Source organism: Phyllobates terribilis, unplaced genomic scaffold (assembly GCF_046119375.1).
Source record: "Phyllobates terribilis strain yellow unplaced genomic scaffold, ASM4611937v1 Scaffold_1__5_contigs__length_1240528914, whole genome shotgun sequence".
NCBI lineage: Eukaryota > Metazoa > Chordata > Amphibia > Anura > Dendrobatidae > Phyllobates > Phyllobates terribilis.
Genome location: NW_027362761.1, coordinates 1137241127 through 1137267112, shown reverse-complemented (window position 1 = coordinate 1137267112; position 25986 = coordinate 1137241127). Strand labels below are relative to the sequence as shown.

At 48.2% G+C, this 25986-nt stretch overlaps 1 pseudogene; it reads right to left on the bottom strand.

Moving 5' to 3' along the window:
* Positions 1 to 21415, bottom strand: part of LOC141183781 (uncharacterized) — a 52319-nt pseudogene extending 30904 nt beyond the window's left edge.
* Between the last annotated feature and the right edge of the window lie 4571 nt (positions 21416 to 25986).

Sequence of the window (25986 nt, the reverse complement as noted above, 5' to 3'; positions counted from 1 at the left end):
ATTTCGTCCGGAGTCGCGAGCATGCGATCCAGACTACTCTCTACATAGGTATCAGTAAGCGACCAGTGAGCGTATGGCTCAACACCCTGGGTTCCACAGCCTGGAATCCGTGTTTAACGCCCTCTGTACGGCCACTGTCCGCTTCACGATAACCCAATTATTAATACTCTCTGCCACCACCGGCCAAGTTTAAAATATAATACAGGCCTGGCCAGACGCCTTCGTTTTGGTAGCGTATATGGCTTCGGGGAAGGGAACGATTACGGAACAAAAGAAACAGAACTATTACATTTTATATTTAATCCAAAAGGGAGGCAGTTTTTAGGAAAAATATATACAAGGATGTTACAAAGGGGACATTAAAATACATAGGCAGTTACATAAAATAAAACAGGATAAAAAAGTGAAACTTACACTATAAAGTTCGCTGCGACGACTCAATATAGGTGGAGGAGGGGAGCTCCGGTTGGAATATGCTGTTAGTGAACAGGACCCGTTGCTTATAATTCTTATTCCCCCCTGGCAATGAGTGCTCTTGTCTTCTCCATGGGTTCTCTTATACCTAAGTATCGATCTGGCCCCACGCCCCTTGTGGTGACATCATGTGGGCCGGTCTCCAGCCTGTACATTTTTATTAGAAACACTAACTTCTGCGATAACTCATCTCTCGTGGATCGCAGAAGCTTGCAGACTACGCCATTTTTTTCCTTATGATTTTATCTTTATTTAGATATCACACATCCCATAGCTGCAGTCTGCCATTCTGGTGTTTTTGCGCTGCAGCTCCCTGATTTTGGTTACAGCCCAGGAAAACTACCTACAAATTCCTGGGCTGATTTGGTCACTACCCGTTTGGGTCTCGTTATTGCCGGACGTATGGAACTCATAATATTTCATATCTAATATCGGAGCCGATCTGGCTATGGCTGGTGGCCAGGAGTTGTTTATGAGTGTCTTTGAACTTAACGAACCATTTCATCTTTCCTCCAAACTCCTTGCTTGGGAGAAGGTGTCACTCTCTTAGGTCGGTGTTAAGAGGAAATACATTTGCATTTTAGCTTGTGACACTTCATGTGTAAAGCCTTTTGGCTGTGGGGGCTAATTTGCAGGAAGACACAGTATAATTGTCATCTCTGGACAAACACTACAGGAGAGGGCATGGGAGAAGGGCTAATATTCTGTTAATCTGTGTCAGGCAGATATGGAAGAACATTTTCCTGACATTTATATTTTCCTTACATTATTTGAAAAACCTCACACTGCTTGTGAGTTGTGGACAGCTGTGAAAGAGCAGGGAGATCTGAGGCTGAGACCGCTGAACCTACATCCAGGCATGGTCGTGTGTGACAATGGCCATAACCTGGTGGCGGCTCTGAGGCGAGGCAAGATCACACACGTACCATGCCTGGCTCATGTGCTTAACCTCGTGGTTCAGCGGTTTCTTAAATCGTACCCCGAGTTGCCAGATCTGCTCGTCAAAGTACGCCGCCCGTCAGCTCATTTTCGGAAGTCGGCTACAGCTTCCGCCGCCCTTGCTGTGTTGCAGCAGCGTTTGCAGCTTCCGACACACCGACTGGTGTGTGATGTCCCCACACGTTGGAACTCTACCCTCCACATGTTGCAAAGGATTTGTGAGCAGAAGAGAGCAGTTGTGGAGTACCAGCTGCAACAAGGCCGTCAATATTCAGGTCAGACTCCACACATAAGACCTCAGGAGTGGACCTGGATGTCTGACATATGACGCCATCATTAGCATCAGCATCCCACTTGTCTGTCTTTTGCAACGCTCTCTGCAGAGAATTAAAGAGGAGGCATTGCAGCCAGAGTATGATGAGATGGATCAAGAAGCCATAGCGGGCGATTACACACAGCCCAGCCTCATCTCATCCCAATGTGCATTGGGGGACAATGAGGGAGAGGAGGAGGAGGTAGAAGAACAGGAGCTGGTATCATGCGCTGTAGACAGTAGTATCTGTACAACTGTTATACCGTTGGTTCAGCATGGGTGACCTGAGGACAGGGGGGAGGAGGAGGAGGAGAGCATGGTTAGTCGTCATCTTGGTGAGGACACGGAAGTCTTGCTCGTTACCAGTCTGGCACGCATGGCTGACTTTATTTTACGCTGCCTTAACCGTGACCCTCGCGTTGTCAAAATGTTGGGTGACAGTCATTACTGGTTGGTGACACTTTTAGACCCCAACTACAAGGAGAACTTTCACTCTCTTATTCCTGAGGTGGAGAGGTCTACAAAAATGGGGCAGTACCAGAAGGCCCTTGCTGCAGAACTGTTAAAAATTTTCCCATCTGAACACGCTAGCGGCAGAGGTCACAGTTCGTTGCCCAACCAAGGCGTACAGGTGAGAGAGACGCAACTCCAATCCAGCAGAGGCAGGGGAACACTGTCAACGTTCTGGGACAGTTTTCTGAGACACGCCCAGCTTACAGGTCCTGAGGCTCGTGGAACTTTCACAAGGAGTGGAAAGTTTCAAATGATGGTGAGGGAGTACCTTGCCGACCTTACCAGCGTCCTCCGTGATTCCTCTGTGCCTATTAATTATTGGGTATCCAAGCTGGACACTTGGAATGAACTCGCTCTGTTCGCCTTGGAGGTCCTGGCCTGCTCTGCTGCTAGCGTGTTATCGGAGCGTGTTTTTAGTGCCGCTGGGGGAATTATAACTGATAAGCGCACTCGCCTGTCAAATGACAATGCTGACAAGCTGACCCTTATCAAAATTAACAAGGGCTGGATTGGGCCAGACTTCTCATCACCACTAAATGACGGCAGAGTAACATAAAGTCAAATCCACTGTGTTACCACGGGAGGTGTATTCCCATGCACAGCTTCACACCCACACATGGGTATACGCTTCCTCATTTCGGCTGTATTTTGCTCTTCTCCTTATCCTCAGCCTTCACCACCACTATAACACCAGGGTGACCGTGGTCCGTGTTGCCAGCATTGCTAGTTCCTCCATCCTAATTTTTGGCAGCTTTTGCTTGGAAGGCATAGGCAAAGACTATAGGAGACCCACTCCCCAATAATGGGAATAATGTTTTTAATATGCTGTACTGCACGGCTCTTGTATGGGGCATTGCAAGTTCCTCCGTCCTAATTTTTGACAGCTTTTGCTTGGAAGGCATAGGCAAAGACTATGGGAGACCCACTCCCCAATAATGGGAATAATGTTTTCAATATGCTGTATTGCATGGCTCTTGTAAGGGGCATTAAAATCGTCTTGTTAAGCTACTGTGACCTCCACGTCTATTCCAAGGGTAACTGATATTGTCTTTTTATTCCACTGCGACTTCCACCACTCTTCCAAGGGTCATTGATATTGTCTTTTTATTCCACTGGGACCTCCATGTCTCTTCCAAGTTGCATTAAAAACGTCTTGTTAAGCTACTGTGACCTCCACGTCTCTTCCAAGGTGCATTAAAACCATCTTCTTAAGCTACTGTGACCTCCACGTCTCTTCCAAGGGGCATTAAAACCGTCTTGTTTAACCTCTCTGAACTCCACATCTCTTCCAAGTGGCATTAAAATCGTCTTGTTAAGCTACTGTGACCTCCACATCTCTTCCAAGGGGCTTTAAAACCGTCTTGTTAAACCACTCTGAACTCCACGTCTCTTCCATGGGGCAATATAACCGTCTTGTTAAGCTACTGTGACCTCCACGTCTCTTCCAAGGGGCATTAAAACCGTCTTGTTAAGCTACTGTGACCTCCACGTCTCTTCCAAGGGGCGTTGATATTGTCTTTTAATTTCACTGAGACCTCCACCACTCTACCAAGTGTCATTGATATTGTCTTTTTATTCCACTGCGACCTCCACCACTCTTCCAAGGGGCAATAAAACTGTCTTGCTAAACAACTCTGAACTCCACGTCTCTTCCAAGGGGCATTAAAACCGTCTTGTTAAGCTACTGTGACCTCCACGTCTCTACCAAGGAGTGTTGATATTGTCTTTTTATATCACTGCGACCTCCACCACTCTTCCAAGGGTCATTGATATTGTCTTTTCATTCCACTGTGACCTCCACCACTCTTAAAGGGGTCATTGATATTGTATTTTTATTCCACTGGGACCTCCACGTCTCTTCCAAGGGGCATTAAAACCGTCTTGTTAAACCACTCTGTAATCCACATCTCTTCCAAGGGGCATTAAAACCGTCTTGTTAAGCTACTGTGACCTCCACGTCTCTTTCAAGGGGCGTTGATATTGTTTTTTTATTTCACTGCGACCTCCACTACTCTTCCAAGGGTCATTGATATTGTCTTTTTAAACCACTGCGACCTCCTCCACTCTTCCAAGGGGCAATAAAACTGTCTCGCTAAACCACTCTGAACTCCACGTCTCTTCCAAGCGGCATTAAAACCGTCTTGATAAGCTAGTGTGACCTCCACATCTCTTCCAAGGGGCATTGATATTGTCTTTTTATTCCACTGGGACGTCCACGTCTCTTCCAAGGGGCATTAAAACCGTCTTGTTAAACCACTCTGAACTCCACATCTCTTCCATGCGGCATTAAAACCGTCTTGTTAAGCTACTGTGACCTCCACGTCTCTTCCAAGGGGCATTAAAACGGTCTTGTTAAGCTACTGTGACCTCCACATCTCCATCAAGGGGCATTAAAACCGTCTTGTTAAACCACTCTGAACTCCACGTCTCTTCCAAGGTGCATTAAAAACGTCTCGTTAAGTTACTGTGACCTCCACGTCTCTTCCAAGGTGCATTAAACCGTCTTATTAAGCTACTGTGACCTCCACGTCTCTTCCAAGGGGAAATAAAACCGTATTCTTTAACCTCTCTGAACTCCACATCTCTTCCAAGGGGCATTAAAATCGACTTGTTAAGCTACTGTGACCTCCACGTCTCTTCCAAGGGGCATTAAAACCGTCTTGTTAAGCTACTATGACATCCACATCTCTTCAAAGGGGCTTTAATACCGTCTTGTTAAACCACTCTGAACTCCACGTCTTTTCCAAGGGGCAATATAACCGTCTTGTTAAGCTACTGTGACCTCCACGTCTCTTCCAAGGGGCATTAAAACCGGATTGTTAAGCTACTGTGACCTCCACGTCTCTTCCAAGGGGCGTTGATATTGTCTTTTAATTTGAACTAAGACCTCCACCACTCTTCCAAGGGTCATTGATATTGTCTTTTTATTCCACTGCGACCTCCACCACTCTTCCAATGGGCAATAAAACTGTCTTGCTAAACCACTCTGAACTCCACGTTTCTTCCAAGGGGCATTAAAACCGTCTTGATAAGCTACTGTGACCTCCATGTCTCTTCCAAGAGGCATTAAAACCGTCTAGTTAAACCACTCTGAACTCCACGTCTCTTCCAAGGGGCATTAAAACCGTCTTGATAAGCTACTGTGACCTCCACATCTCTTACAAGGGGCATTTATATTGTCTTTTTATTCCACTGCGACCTCCACCACTCTTCCAAGGGGCATTGATATTGTATTTTTATTCCACTGTGACCTCCACGTCTCTTCCAAGGGGCATTAAAACCGTCTTATTAATCCACCCTGAACTCCACATCTCTTCCTAGGGGCATTAAAACCGTCTGGTTGAGCTACTGTGACTTCCACGTCTCTTTGCAGGGGCATTAAAACCGTCTTGTTAAGACACTGTGACCTCCACGTCTCTACCAAGGGGCGTTGATATTGTCAATTTATTTCACTGCGACCTCCACCACACTTCCAAGGGTGATTGATATTGTCTTTTTATTCCACTGCGACATCCACCACTCTTCCAAGGTGCATTGAAATTGTCTTTTTATTCCACTGGGACCTCCACGTCTCTACCAAGGGGCATTAAAACCGTCTTGTTAAACCACTCTGAACACCACGTCTCTTCCAAGGGGCATTAAAACAGTCTTGTTAAGCTACTCTGACCTTCACGTCTCTTCCAAGGGGCAGTAAAACCATCTTGTTAAACCACTCTGAACGCCACGTCTATTCCAATGGGCATTAAAACAGTCTTGTTAAGCTACTGTAACCTCCCCATCTCTTCCAAGCGGCATTAAAACTGTCTTGTTTAGATACTGTGACCTCCACGTCTCTTCCAAGAGGCATTGATATTGTCTTTTTATTCCACTGCGACCTCCACCACTCTTCCAAGGGGCATTGATATTGTCTTTTTATTCCACTTGGACCTCCACCACTCTTCCAAGGGGCATTGATATTGTCTTTTTATTCCACTGGGACCTCCACGTCTCTTCCAAGGGGCATTAAAACCGTCTTGTTAAACCACTCTGAACTTTACGTCTCTTCCAAGGGGCATTAAAACTGTATTGTTAAGCTACTGTGACCTCCATGTCTCTTACAAGGGGCATTAAAACCGTCTTGTTAAGCTACTGTGACCTCCACGTCTCATCCAAGGGGTGTTGATATTGTCTTTTTATTTCACTGCGACCTCCACCTCTCTTCCAAGGGTCATTGATATTGTCTTTTTATTCCACTGCGACCTCCACCACTCTTCCAAGGGGCAATAAAACTGTCTTGCTAAACCACTCTGAACTCCTCGTCTCTTCCAAGGGGCATTAAAACCGTCTTGTTAAGCTACTGTGAACTCCACGTCTCTTCCAAGGGTCGTTGATATTGTCTTTTAATTTCACTGAGACCTCCATCACTCTTCCAAGGGTCATTGATATTGTATTTTTATTCCAGTGTGACCTCCACGTCTCTTCCAAGGGGCATTAAAACCATCTTATTAATCCACTCTGAACTTCACATCTCTTCCAAGGGGCATTAAAACCGTCTGGTTAAGCTACTGTGACTTTCACGTCTCTTTCAAGGGGCATTAAAACCATCTTGTTAAGCCACTGTGACCTCCACGTCTCTACCAAGGGGCGTTGATATTGTCATTTTATTTCACTGAGACCTCCTCAACTCTTCCAAGCATCATTGATATTGTCTTTTTATTCCACTGCGACATCCACCACTCTTCCAAGGTGCATTGATATTGTCTTTTTATTCCACTGGGACCTCCACGTCTCTTCCAAGGGGCATTAAAACCATCTTCTTAAGCTACTGTGACCTCCACGTCTCTTCCAAGGGGCATTAAAACCGTTTTGTTTAACCTCTCTGAACTTCACATCTCTTCCAAGGGGCATTAAAATCGTCTTGTTAAGCTACTGTGACCTCCACATCTCTTCCAAGGGGCTTTAAAACCGTCTTGTTAAACCACTCTGAACTCCACGTCTCTTCCATGGGGCAATATAACCGTCTTGTTAAGCTACTGTGACCTCCACGTCTCTTCCAAGGGGCATTAAAACCGTCTTGTTAAGCTACTGTGACCTCCACGTCTCTTCCAAGGGGCGTTGATATTGTCTTTTAATTTCACTGAGACCTCCACCACTCTACCAAGTGTCATTGATATTGTCTTTTTATTCCACTGCGACCTCCACCACTCTTCCAAGGGGCAATAAAACTGTCTTGCTAAACAACTCTGAACTCCACGTCTCTTCCAAGGGGCATTAAAACCGTCTTGTTAAGCTACTGTGACCTCCACGTCTCTACCAAGGAGCGTTGATATTGTCTTTTTATATCACTGCGACCTCCACCACTCTTCCAAGGGTCATTGATATTGTCTTTTCATTCCACTGCGACCTCCACCACTCTTAAAGGGGTCATTGATATTGTATTTTTATTCCACTGGGACCTCCACGTCTCTTCCAAGGGGCATTAAAACCGTCTTGTTAAACCACTCTGTAATCCACATCTCTTCCAAGGGGCATTAAAACCGTCTTGTTAAGCTACTGTGACCTCCACGTCTCTTTCAAGGGGCGTTGATATTGTTTTTTTATTTCACTGCGACCTCCACTACTCTTCCAAGGGTCATTGATATTGTCTTTTTAAACCACTGCGACCTCCTCCACTCTTCCAAGGGGCAATGAAACTGTCTCGCTAAACCACTCTGAACTCCACGTCTCTTCCAAGGGGCATTAAAACCGTCTTGATAAGCTAGTGTGACCTCCACATCTCTTCCAAGGGGCATTGATATTGTCTTTTTATTCCACTGGGACCTCCACGTCTCTTCCAAGGGGCATTAAAACCGTCTTGTTAAGCTACTGTGACCTCCACGTCTCTTCCAAGGGGTGTTGATATTGTCTTTTAATTTCACTGAGACCTCCACCACTCTTCCAAGGGTCATTGATATTTTCTTTTCATTCCACTGCGACCTCCACCACTCTACCAAGGGGCAATAAAACTGTCTTGCTAAACCACTCTGAACTCCACGTCTCTTCCAAGGGGCATTAAAACTGTCTTGTTAAGCTACTGTGACCTCCACGTCTCTTCCAAGAGGCATTAAAACCGTCTAGTTAAACCACTCTGAACTCCACGTCTCTTCCAAGGGGCATTAAAACCGTCTTGTTAAGCTACTGTGACCTCCACGTCTCTTCCAAGGGGCTTTAAAACCGTCTTGTTAAGCTACTGTGACCTCCACATCTCTTCCAAGGGGCTTTGATTTTGTCTTTTTATTCCACTGCGACCTCCACCACTCTTCCAAGGGGCATTGATTTTGTCTTTTTATTCCACTGGGACCTCCACGTCTCTTCCAAGGGGCATTAAAACCATCTTGTTAAACCACTCTGAACTCCTCATATCTTCCAAGGGGCATTTAAAAATTCTTGTTAAGCTACTGTGACCTCCAGGTCTCTACCAAAGGGCATTAAAACCGTCTTGTTAAGCTACTGTCACCTCCACGTCTCTACCAAGGGGCATTAAAACTGTCTTGTTAAGCTACTGTAACCTCCCCGTCTCTTCCAAGGGGTATAAAAACCGTCTTGTTTATATACTGTGACCTCCACGTCTCTTCCAAGGGGCATTGATTTTGTCCTTTTATTCCACTTGGACCTCCACCACTCTTCCAAGTGTCATTGATATTTTCTTTTTATTCCACTGGGACCTCCATGTCTCTTGCAAAGGGCAATAAAACTGTCTTGTTAAACCACTCTGAACTGTACGTCTCTTCCAAGGGGCATTAAAACTGTCTTGTTAAGCTACTGTGACCTCCACGTCTATTCCAAGGGGAATTAAAACCGTCATGTTAAGCTATTGTGATCTCCACGTCTCTTCCAAGTGGCATTGATATTGTCTATTTATTCCACTGTAACCTCCACCACTCTTCGAAGGGTCATTGATATTGTCTTTTTATTCCACTGGGACCTCCACGTCTCTTCCAAGGGGCATTAAAAATGTCATGTTAAACCAGTCTGAACTCCACGTCTCTTCCAAGGAGCATTAAAACAGTCTTGTTAAGCTACTGTGACCTCCACACCTCTTCCAAGGGGCATAGATATTGTCTTTTTATTCCACTGCGACCTCTACCACTCTTCCAAGGGGCATTGATATTGTCTTATTTTTCCACTGGGACCTCCACGTCTCTTCCAAGGGGCATTAAAACCATCTTGTTAAACCACTCTGAACTCCACGTCTCTTCCAAGGGGCATTAAAACCGTCTTGTTAAGCTACTGTGACCTCCACGTCTCTTCCAAGGGTCATTGATATTGTCTTTTTACCCTACTGGGACCTCCACCACTCTTCCAAGGGGCAATGATATTGTCTTTTTATTCCACTGCGACCACAACCACTCTTCCAAGGGGCATTGATATTGTCTTTTTATTCCACTGGGACCTCCAAGTCTCTTCCAAGGGGCATTAAAACCGTCTTGTTAAACCACTCTGAACTCCACGTCTCTTCCAAGGGGCTTTAAAACCGTCTTGTTAAGCTACTGTGACCTCCACGTCTCTTCCAAGAGGCATTGAAACCATATTGTTTAACCACTCTGAACTCCACAGCTCTTCCAAGAGGCATTGAAATGCTGTTTTTAATTACCTCTAACCTCCACGACTCTTCCAACGGGCATTGCATTTCCTCCTAATTTTAGTCACCTTTTGCTTTTCAATGCATAGGCGAACACTAAGGGAGACCCACTCCCCAATAATGGGTAGAAGGTTTTTAGTACGCTGTAATCCACGTCTGTTTCAAAGGGCATTGCAATTCCTCAGAATTTTTGGAAATCCTTCCATTCATTGCTTAGGCCAACAGTGTACAGGAGGGAGACCCAGTTGCTATAAATGAAAAAAATGGTTTAGTTAAGGCCCTCTGATCTCCATGTCACTTCCAAGGGGCATTGGAGTGCCTCAAAATTTTTGGTAGGCATTGCACTCACTGTATGCCCTATAACTGTGTAGCCGAACCGCTCCTTTTGGTATAGAAACATACCCTACAAGACATGTGTGGTTGACTGGCCTGATATTGATGTGAATGGTCCCTGTTCCTCCTGCTCTTTCTCCTTTGTTACCACCTCATCCATCATTCATCACCTGAAGCTTTGTTTTAACGGGAGTCATAGAACTGGGATAGTAGCAGGAAAACATCCAGCAATCCTCGGAGGAGGTAGGATATGCGCCAAAACGCTGACCACCTCAGTCCTAGCCGCTACTACATACATGCGCTTGCATTCAAAGGAACAGAAAGCTAAGGAGATGGATGGCATCATGATAATAAATAATTTATTCATTGCGTAGGAGGCCGACCACTGCTGCTGTCTACCTTCTGAACTTTGTGTTGAAGCCTGATTGACCCAGGACCCACAATCCTCTATGTCTGGAGGACATGTTGCATCCCAGTGTCCAACTGTGTCCCGGCTTCCACAATATTAACCCAGTGTGAAGGCGTCAGTCAGAAGGACCATCCCGGGCACATTCACTTTTCCACGTGTTTGTGGTTAGGCTGTCCTTCCCACTAAATGCACTGCGGAGGGCACAGGTAATGTTTTGGTATGCACGCTTGTGTATAAGGTGCACCGGGACAAATAGGGGCGGCTAGGGACGGTTTATGGACACCCGGCCGTCCCCTGGCAGCTGGGGACCAAGCATGGACAACCGGCCGCCGGACGGCTGGGGACTGAGTATGGATACCAGGCCGCCGACACAGCCATGATGTGGTGGCCAGATTCCGCCTCCACATGCCTAAAAGGCCCAATTTCAAGTGCAGGCAAGCAGTATGGTATTGCAGCCTCGGGGTGGGTGGGTTGCAGGCTGCATACTTGCGCTTGCATTGCAAGGAATGGGGGAAGTACAATTGAACACTGCCCTGGGACAAGGATTTGCATGGGGATAGTTGCATGTCTGCATCTTCTGATGCGGCAAGGATCACTTCTGATGGGCACACTTTTAGGCAGTGACCTGGGTGTCAGAGATGCTTCCATGGGTCTTCCCCATGATGTTCCCATGTCTTTTCAGCACTGTATGCATGTGTCACACAGCACATGGCCAGATAAGGTTGTAAAATGTTAAAATGACATTTCCTGGTGAATGCATTTGTCACGGTTGAAAGCAATACAAAAGTGCAAAAACGCATAAAAAATGCTACTTGTGAACATAGCCCAAGGTGTGGAGGAGTATTTTTGTTTTTGGTTATCTATTTTACCTTATACACAAGTATTTACCCTGGAAAGGATGTTCCTTAACATATTTCACAGGAAAGCAGTCTCAGTTTCGTTTTTGAACGTTTTATTGTGAGCCCGTAAAAGTGGCTTAATACCTCTGACCACGTTGTTGACAGCAGTGACCTGGGGGTCAGAAATGCTTCCTGGGGCGATCCTCATGCTGTCCCCATGTCTTTTGAGCACTGTCACTATCGTTTTGGGCACTTTTTAGGCATTCTACAGACTGCCGGGGTGCTGCCGCAAAAATACTCGGGTCTACCATAGACTAACATTGGGCTCGTTGCTCGGGTCGAGCACCCGAGTATCACGGTGAGCTCGGCCCGAGCTTCAAGCACCCGAGCATTTTAGTGCTCGCTCAACACTAATTTTTACATAATTAATTTGTATATTATTGTATGAAATAAGCATTTGATACAATAGGAAAACAGAACTTAATATTTGGTACATAAACCTTTATGTTACGGGTCCGGGTGGTGGAACCTCTGTGCTTCGGTGCAAGGAGGGACCAGAGGGGCGTAATTAAGTGCCTACTCGGACCGACCCAGTTCACACGGTGGCTTAGTCAACTCCGTGAACCAGGGAGGGACCGGGCAGGTGATCCAGATGCCACTCTGGGATCGACCTTGTGTGAGAGCAGGTGACTCCCACGGGTCAGATGACAGGAGCTAAGCAGTACAGCGGATGAGCATGGCAGGAAGGCTGGCGGGTGATCCCGGTAGATAAGCAGGCAGGTACGGCTGATAGCCAGACAGGTGCTCCGGGTAGGCAAGCAGGCGGGTACGGCGGTTAGCCAGACAGGTGCTCTGGGCAGGCAGGCTGGCGGGCATGGCAGGTAACTGGCGGGTGCTCCAGGTAGGCAGGCTGGTGGGCACGGCAGGTTACTGGCAGGTGCTCCAGGCAGGCAGTCTGGCGGGCACGGCAGGTTACTGGCAGGTGCTCCAGGTTGGCAAGTTGGCAGGCACGGCAGGTAACTGGCAGGTGCTCCAGGTAGGCAGGCTGATGGGCACGGTAGGTAACTGGCAGGTGCTCCAGGTAGGCAGGCTGACGGGCATGGCAGGTTACTGGCAGGTGCTCCGTGTAGGCAGGATGGCGGGCACAGCAGGTAACTGGCAGGTGCTCCAGGTAGGCAGGCTGGCGGACATGGCAGGTAACTGGCAGGTGCTCCAGGTAGGCAGGCTGGCATGCATGGCAGGTAACTGGCAGGTGCTCCAGGTAGGCAAGCTGGCGGACACGGCAGGTAACTGGTGGGTACGGCAAGTTACTGGCAGGTGCTCCGGGTAGGCAGGCTGGCGGGCACGGCTGATAGACAGACTGGCGGGCAGGACTGTTAGACAGACTGGCGGGCTGGAATGTTAGACAGACTGGCATGCTGGACTGTTAGACAGACTGGCGGGCAGGGTTGACAGGCAGCTGGGCCTGAGGGCTGAGGAAAGTGTTAGCACACAAAACAACAACATTGCACAGGCACCTCCATTTTGTAGGAGGTGCCTTATAAAGGGGAAGTCCTCCGGCCATTGGCCGGGGACTCTTTAGGACGGCGTGCGCGGGCTCTTTAAGAGGGAGGGAGCGCGCGCGTGCTCGGGAAGCTGTGTGCGGTGCGCGCCACAGCAGCAACAGGAGGGGAGCAGGAAGACACCAGACCGGGACCGCGGCGGTGAGGGGAACAACGTCTCTGCCCGACAGGAGGCAGAGACTCCAATGCTACAGTACCCCCCTTTTACGCCCCCTCTTCTTTAGGCCCGCAAAAAATTTTTTAAGAAGATGAGGGGCATGAATGTTCTCCATGGGTTCTCAAGACCTCTCCTCCGGGCCAAACCCCTTCCAATCCACAAAAAAGAAAGTCTTTCCTCTTACCATCTTGGTGGCCAAAATGATCTCTACCTCGAAGACGTCCTCAGCGGAGGCTGGAGCTGGGGTGGTACCTGTATTGTCAGAGAAAGAATTAAGAACAACTGATTTGAGGAGAGATACATGAAAGGAGTTGGGAATCCGTAAGGTGACCAGGAGTTTCAGCTTGTAAGCCACAGGATTAATTTGGTTCAGAAACTCGAATGGAACGATGAACCGCAGACCCAACTTATAAGAAGGTATATTGAGACGGCCATATTTGGAGGAAAGCCAGACCTTGTCTCCCGGACGGAATTGAGGCGAATCCAGACGTCTTTTATCAGCATTCTTCTTCATCCACTCGGAGGACAGAAGAAGCGCAGATCTAGTGTCTTCCCAAATAGCCGAAACTTCACTGACGAGAGACTCCGCGGCAGGATTCTCCACTGAAGAGGAGACGGGAAACGGAATCCGGGGGTGTCGACCGTAGACCACAAAAAACGGAGATTTAGTAGAAGACTCGCTCTCATGGTTGTTATAGGTGAACTCGGCCCAGGGCAGGAGCTCAACCCAATCGCTATGGTGAGCGTTGACAAAGTGCCGAAGAAAGATGGTAAGTATCTGGTTGATACATTCCACTTGACCATTGGACTGAGGATGATAAGCAGAAGAGAAATCCAAAGGGACATCCAGCAGCTTGCATGTGGCTCTCCAGAAGCGCAAAGTGAATTGAACTCTGCGATTCGAGACAATGTGGAGGGGTAGGCCGTGGAGACGGAAGATGTGATGGATGAAGTCCTTAGCCAGCACAGATGCAGACGGAAGACCAGGCAGATGGATGAAGTGGGCCATCTTAGAAAAGCGGTTGGCGACCACCCAAATGACAGTACAACCACCAGAAACAGAGAGATCCATGATGGAGTCCAATGCAATGTGTTGCCACGGAGCGGAAAGCACAGGAAGAAGAAGGAGACGGCCGGCTGGAAGGTGCCTGGGAACCTTGTTACGGGCACAAGAGGAACAAGCTGCACCAAAGTACGCAACATCCTTGTGCAGGGAAGGCCACCAGTAATGTCGAGCAACGAGCAGAAAGGTCTTCCTCTGGCCAGCGTGATCGGCTAGTTTGGATGAATGGCCCCAGAGTAGAACCTTCTTTAGATACGTAACCGCTAAAAAGGTCTTACCGGGTGGAAGATGGGACAGGTCAAGCGGAGCAACAGTCATTACTTTGGAGGGGTCAATGATATGTAGAGGCTCATCCTCTTGGTCGGAAGACAGGAATGAGCGGGATAGAGCATCAGCTTTAATGTTTTTGTCCGCCGGGCAGTAGTGGAGAGTGAAGCAGAATCGGGCAAAGAATAGAGACCACCTGGCCTGACACGGATTTAGTCTTTGGACCTTCTGCAAATAAGCAAGGTTCTTATGGTCAGTGTAGATGACCACCGGGTGCAGAGCCCCTCAAGCAAATAGCACCACTCCTCCAGCGCTAACTTGATGGCCAGCAGTTCTCGATCTCCTATAGAGTAGTGGCATTCGGACGAGGAGAAGAGCTTGGAGAAGAATCGGCAGGTCACCATTCGCCCGGACGAGGATTTCTGGGTGAGCACTGCTCCGGCCCCGGAGGAGGACGCATCAACCTCCAGGAAGAACTGCTTGTTGCAATCCGGACGGTGTAGCACAGGAGTGGAGGAGAAGGCTTGTTTAAGGGAGACAAAGGCCTTCTCCACTTCGGAAGTCCATTCCCTGGGATTTGCTCCTTTACGGGTGAGCGCAGAGATGACAGCAGTCCGGGAGGAGAAATGAGGAATGAAGAGATGATATTAGTTTGCGATGCCCAGGAATTGCTGAATCGCCTTCAACCCCTCCGGTAGGGGCCACTTTAAGACGGCAGACACCTTCTCAGGATCCATCCACAGACCAGTCTCAGAGATAATATAGCCCAGGAATGGCAGAGAGGTCTGCTCAAAGAGGCATTTCTCGTATTTAGCGTATAGGCAATTCTTCCGGAGCCTCAGCAGAACCTGACGAACATCCCTCCGGTGTGAGGGCGCATCCGGAGAGAAAACCAAGATATCGTCCAGGTACACCACCACGCAAGAATACAGGAGATCTCGGAAGATGTCATTGACCAGCTCCTGGAAGATGGCTGGAGCATTACAGAGACCAAAGGGCATCACGCGGTATTCGTAGTGACCGTCCCGGGTGTTGAATGCCGTCTTCCACTCGTCTCCCTGGCGAATCTGGACCAAATTGGACGCCCCACGAAGATCAAGCTTGGTAAAGATCTTCGCACCTTTAAGGCGGTCAAACAGCTTCGAGATGAGAGGCAAGGGGTACTTATTTTTGATGGTGATCTGGTTTAGGCCCCTGTAATCGATACAGGGACATAGAAAACCGTCTTTCTTCTTGACGAAGAAGAATCCTGCTCCAGCTGGAGAAGTGGATTTCTGGATAAATCCCCTAGCAAGTATCTCCTCTATGTACTCAGACACGGCACGGGTCTCGGCCAGCGACAAAGGGTAGATTCGCCCACGGGGAGGAGAAGCACCAGGTACCAGGTCGATGGGGTAATCATATGGCTTATGAGCTGGTAGCGTCTCAGCCTACTTTTTGTCAAAAACATCCACATAGGACCAGTAGGGCGCCGACAGACCAGGCAGACCAGCAGACCAGGGCGCCAGCAGACCAGGTAGACGGGGGTCGAGCAGGGCGAACCGGAACCAGACAGGACTCATGGCATTCCTGACCCGAACGGAGCACTTCACCAGATCTCCAATTCAGGATGGGCTCATGTCTTTGTAACCAGGGTAGACCAAGCAAGAGGGAGTGAGAGAGACCGGACAGCACATGAAAGGAGATCTTCTCCGAGTGCAGCATTTCCACCTGAACGGTTACAGGCTCAGTGACTAGCAAGATGGTTTCTGGGAGAAGCTTCCCATCCACAGAGGCAACCGCCAACGGTTCAGCCAGATGTACGTTAGGAATCTGATAACACTCCACAACAGCCTGTTGAATGAGATTCTCAGCGGCTCCGGAATCCAGATGGGCTGTCTCGAAGAAGCGGGTCTCACCACTGGAAATGGAAACAGACTTAGTCAAAGACGTAGAGGATTTACTCTTGCCTCGGATTACCTCTCCGAGCGGTCCTAGACACTGGAGTTTCCCGGCTTCACCGGGCAGGAACGGAACAGATGTTCTATACTGCCACAGTAGAAGCAACTCCCCTCGGCTTGGCGTATCTCCAGGCGAGACTTGACCATCTTGGTTTTCTCAATTTGCATAGGTTCTGACAAACATGCCCGGGGGATTGCTGGTTGCGAGGCTGGCCTTTGAAATGTTGGAGCGAGACGCGGAAATCTTCTCTCCCAGGACATCTCCATAGCACGCTCCAGAAAACGGATGTCAATCCGGGTAGCTAATGACACCAGGGCGTCCAGGGTGGAAGGGATGTCACGACCGGCTAGCTCATCCTTGATCCGTCCGGAAAAACCCTCCCAAAAGGTGGAAACCAGGGCCTCATTGTTCCAGGCAAGTTCAGATGCGAGGGTTCGGAAACGTACGGCATACCTTTGGCGGAGACGGAGAAGTGAGGAGGCAGTAGAAAATTTTCGTCCGGGCTCATCGAAGAACTTCCGGAAGGCAGCGAGGAAAACCAGGAGATTGGACACCAGGGGATCCCCTCTTTCACACAGAGGGTTAAACCGTGCCAATGCCTCTCCGGTGAGGTGAGACATGATGAACGCCATCTTGGCCCGGTCGGAGGTGAACTGGTGTGCCAGGAGTTCAAAGTGCAGCGTACATTGATTTAAGAAGCCCCGACATAGGACGGGGTCACCACCAAAACGTGGAGGCGCCGAGAGCCGGGGTCCAAAGCCGGATGCCACAGCCCCACTAGGTTGAGGTGCCGCTCGGCTAGAGATGGACACAGATGGGGTGGACAGAGTGTCCAGGCAGGAGTTGACAGTCCGCAGATAGGACAGAATAGTTTCCTGTTGGGATCTCTGACGAGAGACCTCCAGGTACAGGTCAGAGAGCGAAGGAGCCTGGAAGCCACCGGATTCCATGGCCTGTGCAAACTGTTACGGGTCCGGATGGTGGAAATTCTGTGCTTCGGAGCAAGGAGGGACCAGAGGGACATAACTAAATGCCTACTTGGACCGACCCAGGTCACACTGTAGCTTAGTCGACTCCGTGAACCAGGGAGGGACCGGGCTGGTGAACCAGATGCCACTCTGGCACCGACCTTGTGTGAGAGCAGGTGACTCCCATGGGTCAGATGACAGGAGCTGAGCGATACAGCGGATGAGCATGGCAGGAAGGCTAGCGGGTGGTCCCGGTAGATAAGCAGGCAGGTACGGCTGATAGCCAGACAGGTGCTCCGGGTAGGCAAGCAGGCTGGTACGGCGGTTAGCCAGACAGGTGCTCCGGGTAGGCAAGCTGGTGGACACGGCAGGTAACTGGCAGGTGCTCCAGGTAGACAGGCTGGCCGGCACGGCAGGTTACTGTCAGGTGCTCCGGGTAGGCAGGCTGGCGGGCACGGCAGGTAACTGGCGGGTGCTCCGGGTAGGCAGGCTGGTGGGCATGGCTGATAGACAGACTGGCGGGCTGGACTGTTAGACAGACTTGCGTGCAGGCTGACAGGCAGCTGGACCTGAGGGCTGAGGAAAGTGTTAGCACACAAAACAACAACCTTGCACAGGCACCTCCATTTTGGAGGAGGTGCCTTATAAAGGGGAAGTCCTCTGGCCATTGGCCAGGGACGCTTTAGGACAGCATGCGCGGCCCTAAGCACAGTGCCCGGGAAGCTGCGCACGGTGCGCGCCACAGCAGCAGCAGGAGGGGAGCAGGAAGACGCCGGACGGGACCGCGGCGGTGAGGGGAACGGCGTCTCTGCCCGGCAGGAGGCACAGACGCCGATGCCACACTTTATTTGCAATTACAGAGGTCAGACATTTCTTGACCAAGTTTGCACACACATCAGCAGGGATTTTGGCCCACTCCTCCATACTGATCTTCTCAAGATCTTTCAGGTTTCGGCACTGTCGCTGTGCAACATTGAATTTCAGCTCCCGCCAAAGATTTTCTATTGGGTTCAGGTCTGCCACTTCAGGACCTTGTAAATGCTTCTTACAGAGCCACTCCTTAGTTTTCCTGGCTGTGTGCTTTGGGTCGTTGTCATGCTAGAAAACCCAGCCATGACCCATCTTCAATGCTCTTACTGAGGGAAGGAGGTCGTTGGCCAAAATCTCGCAATACATGACCCCATCCATCCTGCCTTTAATATGGCTCAGTCTCCCTGTCCCCTTTGCAGAAAAGCAATCCCAAAGTATGATGTTTCCCCCACTATGCTTCACAGTTGGGACGGTGTTCTTGCGGTTGTACTCATTCTTCTTCTTCCTCCAAACATGGCAAGTGGAGTTGATGCTAAAAAGTTCTATTTTGGTCTCATCTGAACACATGACCTTCTCCCATGCTCTGCTGTATCATCAAAGCAGTGATTGGTGAACTTCAAACGGGCCTGTACATGTGCTGGCTTGAGCAGGGGGACCTTGCTTGCCCTGCAGAATTTTAATCCATGACGGCATAGTGTGTTACTAACGGTAATGTTTGAGACTGTAGTTTCAGCTCTCTTCAGGTCATTGACCTGGTCCTCCCGTGTAGTTCTGGGCTGATTCCTGACCTTTCTCAGAATCATCCTTACCCACAAGGTGAGATCTTGCATGGAGCCCTAGACAGAGGAAGATTTACAGTAATCTTGTGTTTCTTCCATTGTCTAATAAGTGTGCCAACAGTTGTTGCCTTCTCATGAATCTGCTTGCCTATTGTACTGTAGCCCATCCCAGCCTTGAGCAGGTCTACAATTTTGTCCCTGGTGTCCTTAGACAGCTCTTTGGTCTTGGCCATGGTGGAGAGGTTGAAGTGTGAATAATTGAGTGTGTGGATATGTGTCTTTTATACCGGTAATGAGTTCAAACAGGTGCAATTAATACAGGTATTGAGTGCAGAGTAGGAGGACTTCTTAAAGAAAAACTAACAGGTCTGTGAGAGCCAGAATTCTTGCTGGTTGGTAGGTGATCAAATACTTATTTGATGCAATAAAATACAATTTACTTATTTAAAAATCATGCAATGTGATTTTCTGTTCTTTTCTTTTTAGATTCTGTCTCTCACAGTTGAAGTGTGACTACGATAAAAATTACAGACCTCTCCATTCTTTGTAGGTGGGAAAACTTGCAAAATCGGCAGTGTTATCAAATACTTATTTTCCCCACTGTATATATAAAACTATATATATATACAGTGGGTACGGAAAGTATTCAGACCCCTTTAAATTTTTCACTCTTTGTTTCATTGCAGCCATTTGGTAAATTCTAAAAAGTTCATTTTTTCTCATTAAAGTACACTCTGCACCCCATCTTGACTGAAAACAGAAATGTAGAAATGTAGACATTTTTGCAAATTTATTAAAAAAGAAAAACTGAAATATCACATGGTCATAAGTACTCAGACCCTTTGCTCAGACACTCATATTTAAGTCACATGCTGTCCATTTCCTTGTGATCTTCCTTGAGATTGTTCTACTCCTTCATTGAAGTCCAGCTGTGTTTCATTAAACTGATAGGAATTGATTTGGAAAGGCACCTCACAGCTCGCAGCTCACAGTGCATGTCAGACCAAATGAGAATCATGAGCTCAAAGGAACTGCCCAAGGAGCTCAGAGACAGAATTGTGACAAAGCACAGATCTGGCCAAGATTACAAAAGAATTTCTGCATTACTCAAGGTTCCTAAGAGCACAGTGGCCTCCATAATCCTTAAATGGAAGAAGTTTGGGACCACCAGAAGTCTTCCTAGACCTGGCCATCCAGCCAATCTGAGCAATCATGGGAGAAGAGCCTTAGTGAGAGAGGTAAAGAAGAACCCCAAGATCAACGTGGCTGAGCTCCAGAGATGTAGTAGAGAGATGGGAGAAAGTTCCACAAAGTCAACTATCACTGCAGCCCTCTACCAGTCGGGCCTTTATGGCAGAGTGGCCTGACGTAAGCCTCTCCTCAGTGCAAGACATACGAAGGCATGCCTAGAGTTTGCTCAAGAACACATGAAGGACTCCCACACTATAAGAAATAAGATTCTCTGGTCTGATGAGACAAAGATAGAACTTTTTGGTGATAATTCTAAGTGGTATGTGTGGAGAAAACCAGGCCCTGCTTATCAACTCCCCATTACAATCCCAACAGGGAAACATGGTGGTGGTGGCAGCATCATGCTATGGGGGTGTTTTTCAGCTGCAGGGAGATGACGACTGGTTGCAATTGAAGGAAACATTAATGCGGCCAAATACAGAGATATCCTGGATGAAACCCTCTTTCAGAGTGCTCTGGACCTCAGACTTGGCCGAAGGTTCACCTTCCAACAAGACAATGACACTAAAGACACAGCTAAAATAACAAAGGAGTGGCTTCAGAACAACTCTGTGACCATTCTTGACTGGCCCAGCCAGAGCCCTGACCTAAACCGAATTGAGTATCTCTGGAGAGACCAGAAAATGGTTGTCCACCAACGTTCACCATCCAACCTGACGGAACTAAAGAGGATCTGCAAGGAAGAATGGCAGAGGATCCCCCAATCCAGGTGTGAAAAACTTGTTGCATCATTCCCAAGAAGACTCATGGCTGTACTAGCTCAAAAGGGTGCTTCTACTCAATACTGAGCAAAGGGTCTGAATACTTATGGCCATGTGATATTTCAGTTTTTCTTTTTTAATAAATTTGCAAAAATTTCTACATTTCTGTTTTTTTCAGGCAAGATGGGGTGCAGAGTGTACTTTAATGAGAAAAAAAATGAAATTTTTCGAATTTACCAAATGGCTGCAATGAAACAAAGCGATAAATTTAAAGGGGTCTGAATACATTTGGTTCCCACTGTATATGTATATTCAGTGGGTACGGAAAGTATTCAGACCCCTATAAATTCTATTAAACTCTTTGTTTCATTGCATTGCATTCTTCCTCTTCCTTTCTCTCATCCATCTCAGGGGCGCATGATCTGACACTATCCTGAACTTCTGGCCTAACAGGTAGTACCTCGAGGTACCAATTGCTCATTTGATAGCCAAGCATTCTTTTTCTACAATGGCATAGTTTTTCTCACAGGAGGAAAGTTTCCTACTTAGATACAGGATTGGAGTTTCCTCCCCATTTATTTCCTGGGAAAACATGGCTCCCAACCTGACCTCTGAGGCATCTGTCTGGACCACAAATTACTTATTGAAGTCAGGTATGATCAAGACCGGCTGCTTACACAGGGTGAGCTACAATTCTTGGAACGTCATTTCCACTATCGAAGACAATTTGGCTATCAACGTCTTAGTGCCCTTAAGAAAGTCGGTCAAGGGTGCGGCTATCATAGCGAAATTCGGGATAAATCACCGTTAGTATCATTCGATTCCCAGAAATGCCTGAACCTGTTTCTTGGAGACCAGTTGCGGCCAATTTTGGAATTCCTCCACCTCACTGCAGCTTTAATTTGCCTGTTCCGGTGATGTAGCCCAAGTATTTTGCTTCCTCTTTCCCCATGGCATACATCTTTGGGTTTCTTTCTCAGTGCATCCAGTACGGCCTGGACCTTCTGCAGATGACTTCCCCAAGTGAATATCACAATATCGTCGTGGTAAGCTGAAGCATACTTTTTATGAAGGGCTAGTACTCGGTCCATGGCCCTCTGGAAGATAGCCAGGGCTCCCTGCAGCCCAAAAGGCATTCTGGTATACTGGAAGCAACCGTCAGGTGTAGAGAAGGACGTCTTCTCCTTGGCATTTTGGGATAGGAGAATTTGCCAGTACCCTTTCGTTAGGTCCAGGGTGATGATGTATCTGGCTGACCCTAGCCTCTCAATGAATTCATCATACCAGGGCATCGAATATGCATCAAATTTGGACACTTCATTTAGTTTTCCTGTAGTCATTACCAAAACGCCACTATCCATCAGGCGTTGGCACAAGGACAATGGGGCTGGACCAGCCGCTCTTTGACCCCTTGATGACGCCCAGGCTCAACATTCTCCTCATCTCCTTTAAAATTACCTCACGGCGTGCTTCAGGGATTCAATATGGCTTTTTGTTTCATCTGGATTTCATGATCAACAACCTGTGTACATCCTGGCAACTCTGAAAACAGGTCCTGGTTCCGCTGAAGCAGTTCCCGGCACTGTTGTTTCTGGGCCGGTGATGTCTCTGTCACTGTGATATCCTCAGTCTTGGCTTCCAGAATGGCCCCCAGGCACGTAGCTTCCACAGGTTCCCTGTCTCACCACGGTTTAAGCAGGTTGGTACTTTCTTCTCTCTATCTGATAGACCTTGTAGTTGACATCACTCAGCTTCTTAACCAGCTTGTATGGCCCAGGCCACTTGGCCAGAAATTTACTTTTGTCCGTGGGGATCAACATCATCACCCTGTTTCCAGGGCTAAATTGTCTCACTGCCCCATTGTAGACGCTTGCCTGGGCATCTTGCACTTGAAGGAGGCTGTCCCTCACAATCAACATTACCCTCACAATCCTGTCCTGTATCTGGGCCACATGCTCAATGATGCTCCAGTGGGGTGTAACCTCTGCTTCCTAAGTCTCCTTTGTAATATCCATAAGTCCCTGAGGGTGCCGTCCGTATAACAGCTCAAACAATGAGAACCCTGTAGAGGCCTGTGGAACTTCCCTAATAGAAAACAGCAGGTATGAGAGTAGACAATCCCAGTCTCGGCCACCCTTCTCCACGACCTTCTAAAGCATGGACTTCAAGGTCTCATTGAACCTCTCCAACAGGCCATCTGTAGTGATGAGCGAGTATGTTCGGTTAACCCTTTCAGCGAGTATGCTCGCAAATCCTGCACATGGGAGTTATTCAAACATATTACCAAGTACGCTGATGATACTCGGTACTGGCCCGGGCATACTCACAGAAAGGGTTAACTGAACATATTCGCTCATCACTAGGCATCTGTCTACACCGACGTCCTGAGTTGTTAATCTGGAGAGCATTACACAACTCCCTCATTACTTTGGACATGAAAGGAGTTCTTTGGTCTTTCAAGATCTCCTTTGGGAGGCCCGTTAAGGAAAAAATATGGACTAGCTCTTGGGCTATAGTCCTGGTGGAGGAGTTTCTCAGTGGTACCGTCTCCGGGTACTGTGTTGCATAGTCCATGATCACAAGGATATATTGGTGCCCTTGACAGACTTAACTAGGGGTCCGACAAGATCCATGGCAATCCGGTCAAATTGGACCTCTATAATGGGTAACGGCACTAGGGAACCGTGTAAGTTTGAGACGGAAGCAGTTAGCTGACAGGTAGGGCAGGACTGGCAATAATTAACAATCTCTCTGTGACATCCAGGCCAGTAGAACCTCTGAAGGACCCGCTCTTGGGTTTTATCTACACCCATATGCCCAGCCAAGACATGAGAATGGGCAAGGTCTAATACCCTGCGCCTATATGAGCCAGGTACTAACAACTGCTCTATTACTTCCCCTTTCAGTTTAGTGACCCAATATAGCAAATCCTTATTTACAGCGAAATATAAAAATCTGGTGTCGGCCCCCGGTTCTTGGGCAGCCCCATTTATCACAGTAACACTGTCCCATGCAGCTTTTAACATAAGGTCCTCCATTTGAGCAGTCCCAAAATTCCCTCCAGAAACTCCCAACTCAAGAATCTCAGACTCATGGGTCACCATCTTGTCCTCATCACCAGCGAGGACACAGGGGGAACTCATCCGCCTCCGACTGCGATGTTTATTCTTCATGGGTGAACCGGCTCCTGTCTGAGTAACTTGGCACCCCCACCTTTTGCTATGAATCCCAGAATAAGCTGAAGTCCCACCCTATTATAACTGGGTGCAGCAGTTCTTTAACTTCCCTGACCTTATGGGGTTCCATGCCACAGTTCATTTTTATAGTTACTCTGGCGATGGGGTAGTCCTTGACATCCCCATGAATACAGCAGATGTCCACAAACTTTCCGGAGTTCAACTGGTGGGAGAGTGTGGCCCTTACCAGGTTCACCAAACTCCTTGAGTCCAAGATTCCAGACACCAGTACCCCATTTATTGTCATGAGACATGCCTGCAGCCCCTCACCCAGCTGATAGCCAACACTGTAAGCTGGATAGGCATAATACAAACAGCGCCTCCCTATGCTGCAGTCCATCGGAGATAAGACAACAGACGGCTTTGTGCCCAGGACCATGTGTCACGCAAGGTGTGGGAAAGACTAAGTGCAACACAAAGGGAAGAGGGGGAGGAAGCCCAAACACTAGGGAAAGGTGGAGTGGAGACTCCTAGGCAGATCTAATAACACCCTTCCAACCCTACTGTCCTTATATTGGTTCCACATCAATCGCCGAGCAGGACTCTAAACCTTGTATATCCCTAGACCTTGGCTCTAGATAGGGAGAGGGAGGGGTGAGCACTGGTCAGGCCCCACTACAAAAGAAAGACAACAAGGTAGACAAACAAAGGGGATTAACTTAGCTTGAGCAGACACCAGAGGAGTAATGCCAACTGTCCTCCAAGGGCACCAGAGAAGAAGCCAGCCAACAGCTAATGCTTCAGGCATGCACAAAAGAACATAGAAGTATCAGCAGTGATTGCCTGGAGCAAACTGAGGGTTTTTAACTCCCATGCAAGGGTGTGTCAATCAGCAGCAGGAGGGAGGTCACCGCTGGGTCTTAAAGGAAGAAGGTGTCTGCAATGCCTTGCGCAGTGACCTTCTACAGCTAGATCCAGAGCGACTGTCTATTACACCTGACACACCCGTGACACCATGACATCGCCAAAAAATTAAGAAATTAAGTACTTACCAGCAGACTTTGGCTTCTGGGTACCCCAGTACAGAAATGCAATGATACCCGGTTTCCTTAAGGACTTCTCGACTACCTGGTACGTTTCCACTATGCCATCCAGGTCATTCGCATTCCATGCATCCCCCTGGGCAACCCAGGTCTGCACTAGCCTAAGAAGAGAGTGGATAAATCTGTCCATGAAAACACACTCGACCATCTGGGCTGGGGTGGAGGACTCCAGCTGTAACCACTTCTTCTATACGAGATGAAGTGAGTCGAACATTTGGGAGTGAGGGGGTTTGTCACTGCAATACGCCCAGTAGTGGAACCTTTGTGCTCTGACAGACATAGTCACTCCTGAGCATGCCAATATCTCAGTTTTTAATTTGGCATACTCTTGTGCATCCTGTAAGGCCTGGCTATATAATGAGCCTTTTGGGACTCGCCAGTTAGATAGGGGGCCAGCACCTCCACCCACTGCTCCAGTGGCAGCTTCCCTCTCTCTATTACCCTTTTAAAAACAGTCAAAAATGGCTCAATATCATCACCTGGGGTCATCTTTTGCATGGCTTGTCTTACCACCTTCCTGACGTATGAATCATCACCTAAACACTTCGTGGCTCACCGCCATCTTCATCCAAGACATGCTGGCTATCCACAGCCGTCACATGTGCTCCCTGGGGAAGTTGCCCACACTTCTAGCACCAACTGTGGTCGATCTGCTCGCTCACCCTGCTGCACATAGAGGTAGACAAAGACTTTTCTTACCGCCTTCCGGACGTATGAATCATCGTCTGTAATTGGGGGAGGGGCTGCCGGCCTACTAGGAATGGCCTCTGTGAGGGGTTTCCATCTGC